Below are 4,511 nucleotides of genomic sequence, written 5' to 3'. Positions count from 1 at the left end.
ATTGTATGCCACACCCCACACTTGAACATTTCTTGCCCTCAAGCAATCATCAGAAGCTTAGAAGAAGAATGATAAAAGCAGATCCTAAGAAAAACTTAAAATAAAAATGAAAAATAAAGGAAAAAGAAAGCAAACTCTAAACGCGGGTTGCCTCCCGGAAGCGCTTCTTTTTAAGGAGTCATTAGTTGGACTCCTTCCCGCTTTAAGTTTCTGTAGTTCCTCCTAGAATCAGCCCTTCTTCAAGACCTTCATCTCTTGGAATTCCTTCTTCATATTTCTTCACTCTATGTCCATTCACCTTGAAAGGAGTTCCGTCTCTCGATATAAGTTCAACAGCTCCATGTGGAAAAACTTGCTTCACTATAAATGGACCATCCTATCGTGTCTTCAGCTTGCCCGGGAAAAGTTCGAACCTTGAATTGAAGAGTAGCACCTTTTGTCCTTCATGAAAGTCCTTATTACCCTTTAATCTTTTGTCATGCCAACTCTTTGTGTTTTCTTTGTATATCAAGGAACTAGTGTAGGCCTCATTTCTAAGCTCTTCAAGGGCATTCATTTGCATCAACCGGTTGGTTCGAAGTTCAGCCAACTCAAAATTGCACATCTTTAGAGCCCAAAAAGCTTTATGCTCAATTTCTACCGGTAAGTGGCAATTCTTTCCATAAACTAGCCTATATGGTGTAGTACCAATAGGTGTCTTGAAAGCTGTTCGGAAGGCCCAAAGTGCATCATCTAATTTATCCGACCATTCCTTTCGATTTCCTCCAACCGATCTCTCTAAAATCCTCTTTAACGCCCTATTTGTCACTTCAGTTTGGCCACTAGTTTGTGGATGAAAAGATGTGGAGAACCTATGATGTACCCCATATTTTTTCAATACTTTGGCTAATTGATCGTTTGCAAAGTGAGTGCCTCGGTCACTAATAAGAGCTTTAGGAACTCCAAATCTTGAGAATAACTTCTTTAGAAATCGCACCACCACCCGAGCATCATTAGTTGGTAATGCTTGTGCCTCCGCCCATTTAGACACGTAATCGACCGCCACCAAGTTGTATTTATTCCCTTTGGACATTGGGAAAGGTCCCATAAAATCAATACCCCACACATCAAATATCTCACAAATTTAAATACTATGTTGGGGCATCTCATTTTGGGATGATATATTTCCCGCTCGTTGGCACGAATCACATTCTTTGACGAATTTAGCAGCATCTTTAAAAATTGTGGGCCAATAAAACCCAATATCAAAAATCTTCCTAGCTGTGTAGTGTGCTCCATGATGTCCTCCGGCGGGCCCACTATGACAGTGTGCCAAAATTTCTCGACTTTCTTTCCCGAATACACATCTTCTTATCATTCCGTCTGCGTAGCTTCGGAAAAGATACGGCTCATCCCAAAAGTAGTACTTAATTTCTGAAAAGAATTTCTTTTTTTGTTGGCGGGTCAAGTCTTTTGGAATGTAATTGGTTGCTAAGTAGTTAGCTATATCCGCAAACCATGGCATTTCTCTGGATACTACTAAAAGATATTCGTCGGGAAAATCGTCTCCAATCTTGTTTTCTTCCAACTCCTCCAAATGCGGGTTCTCTAATCTTGACAAATGGTCGACAGCTACGTTTTCCATTCCCTTTTTATCGCGTATTTCAATGTCAAACTCTTGCAAAAGTAAGACCCAACGTATCAATCGGGGCTTAGCATCTTGTTTAGTAAAAAGATACTTTAGGGCTGAATGATCAGTAAAAACTATGGTCTTGGACAATACTAAATAAGGGCGGAACTTATCAAAAGTGTATACCACAGCAAGTAGCTCCTTCTTGGTAGTAGTGTAGTTCTCTTGAGTTGAGTTCAAGGTTTTGCTTGCATAGTAGATCGGCTGAAAATGCTTGTCAACTCTTTGTCCCAAAACAGCTCCCACCGCATAGTCACTAGCATCACACATTAGCTCGAAAGGTAGATTCCAATTTGGTGCTATCATGATAGGAGTAGTGGTTAATGCTTCATGACATTCCTTAGAAAAATCAAATGGGGCATCCTTTAAGAGTAATTGAGTCAACGGCCTAGTAATCTTCGAAAAATCTTTAATGAAGCGACGATAAAATCCCGCATGGCCAAGAAAACTCCTTACCCCTTTCACATTAGTTGGAGGGGGTAGCTTAGCTATTGTGTCCACCTTTGCTTTATCCACTTCTATCCCTTTCCTTGAAACTTTGTGACCCAATATTATTCCTTCTTTCACCATGAAGTGGCACTTTTCCCAATTAAGGACAAGGTTTGTCTTCTCACATCTAGCTAGCATCAAGTCCAAATTAGATAAGCAATCTTCAAAAGATGACCCGAATACCGAGAAATCATCCATGAAGACTTCCATAAACTTCTCGATCATATCATGAAAAATGGCCATCATGCACCTTTGGAAAGTAGCTGGTGCATTGCATAACCTAAAGGGCATTCGTCTATACGCAAATGTTCCACTTGGACATGTAAAAGTGGTATTCTCTTGGTCTTGTGGGTCTATTGGAATTTGGAAATACCCCGAAAACCCATCAAGAAAACAATAATATAAATGGTCGGAGAGTCTTTCGAGCATTTGATCGATGAATGGCAATGGAAAGTGATCCTTGCATGTGGCGTCATTCAATTTCCTGTAGTCAATGCAAACGCGCCACCCGGTTACTGTTCTTGTTGGAATTAACTCGTTATTTTCATTGGCCACCACCGCCATTCCTCCTTTCTTTTGGTACCACTTGCACCGGACTCACCCATGGGCTATCGGAGATTGAGTAAATGATTCCGGCATCTAGTAGTTTAACCACCTCCTTCTTCACAACTTCTTGCATGTTCGGGTTAAGTCTTCTTTGGCGTTGAACTACAGGTTTAGCTCCATCTTCTAAGTTAATCTTATGAGAACAATAAGCTGGACTAATTCCTTTAATGTCAGTGATCTTCCATGCTATAGCACCTTGCCTCTTCCTCAATACACCCACAAGACTTTCTTTCTCATGTTTGGCCAAATCAGCAGCTATAATTACAGGTTTTTGTTGGCCATCTTCAAGAAACGCGTACTCCAAGTGACCCGGTAGTGCCTTAAGTTCAGTTTTTGTGTTCTGAATGTTGAACACGTCGAGTCCAGTGAGGGGACTCGTCGAGCCCTTCGTAAAATTCGCGACTGATCGGGATTCTTCGGCTGGACTCGTCGAGTCTGTCGAGGCGACTCGGCGAGTCGGGTGTTCTGCACTTCTGATTAGATCATTATACTCAGCTTCCTCGAGCAGTCTTTCTAATTCCAGCAGGTCTCTTTCCGCATCAAATTCTTCTTCATATGCGACGGTGGACTTGTTCGGCTCATCTACGTTCCATTCCTCCATCAATTCTTCCAACATGTCAACCGAAAATGCTGTGTCATCGCTATTCCTTGGATGCTTCATGGCTTGATCGACTCCAAAAGTGACTGATTCGTCTCCTACCCGAAGGGTAAGTTTAGAATCACGCATGTCAACTATAGCACTTGCGGTGTTAAGAAAAGGTCTTCCAAGTATTATCGAGACTTGAGGATCCGCTTCCATGTCTAAAACTATAAAGTCCGCGGGAAATACGAACTTATCAACCTTCACCAATAGATCTTCACATATTCCTCTCGGAAATGTGACCGTTTTATTTGCTAGGTGAATCGCCATTCGAATTGGCCTTGGCTCCGGAAGATCTAACTTCTTGAAAAAAGAGTATGACATGAGATTTACGCTTGCTCCTGAATCAGCCAATGCATAAATGGTGGCTAAGTTTCCAAATTGGCAAGGCAATGTTAAGCTTCCCAGATTACCCTTCTTCTTAGGTAGTATATTCAACATGGCAGCTGAACAATTCTCGTTTAGGACCACTTTCTTCACCTCTTCCATCTTCTTCCTATTAGTTAGAAGCTCCTTGAGGAATTTGGCATATTTCGGCATTTGTGCAACCGCTTCTATGAATGGCATATTAATTTGGAGAGCCTTTATGTGTTCCAGAAACTTCTGGTAGTCAACTTCATTTTTTTCTTGTCTAGCTCGAGCCGGAAAGGGAAGTGGAGGCTGATATGGCTTGACAGGAGGCTGGCTTTTCTGTTCAGGTGGGGGACTCGTCGAGTCCGTAACGTCGATTCGGCGAGTCGAGTCGGGATTCTTCGATTCTTCATGTTCTTCTTTATCCTCTTGCACCAGTTTAGGATCTTCTTGCTGAATAGGGGCCAGAGGAGTTATAATCTTCCCACTCCTAGTTGTCATAATATTTATATGTGCACCTTTCGGGTTACTTTCGGTATTACTAGGAAGTCCACCCGGTCTTCTCTCATTCACTTGTTGTGCAAGTTGCCCCAGCTGCTTTTCTATGTTGAGAATAGATGCTTGCTGATTCCTAAGCAAGGCTTGTTGATCTTTCATCATAAGTTGGTGTTCTCTCAACATATTTTGTTGATCTTTGAGTGTAGCATCGGCATCATTGTGTCTTTTTTCGGATGCGGCCACAAATCTTGTAAGCAT

At 41.8% G+C, this 4,511-nt stretch overlaps 1 pseudogene; it reads right to left on the bottom strand.

Annotated features, from left to right (window-relative positions):
• Positions 1-1,123: 1,123 nt before the first annotated feature.
• On the bottom strand, positions 1,124-4,511 carry LOC145126338 (uncharacterized; annotated as a pseudogene).

Source organism: Lactuca virosa, chromosome 7 (assembly GCF_052849685.1).
Source record: "Lactuca virosa cultivar CGN04683 chromosome 7, Lactuca_virosa_CGN04683_v6, whole genome shotgun sequence".
In the NCBI taxonomy this organism is placed as follows: domain Eukaryota; kingdom Viridiplantae; phylum Streptophyta; class Magnoliopsida; order Asterales; family Asteraceae; genus Lactuca; species Lactuca virosa.
Note: the sequence above shows the minus strand (reverse complement) of the source record. Positions and strands in the feature narration are given on the sequence as shown.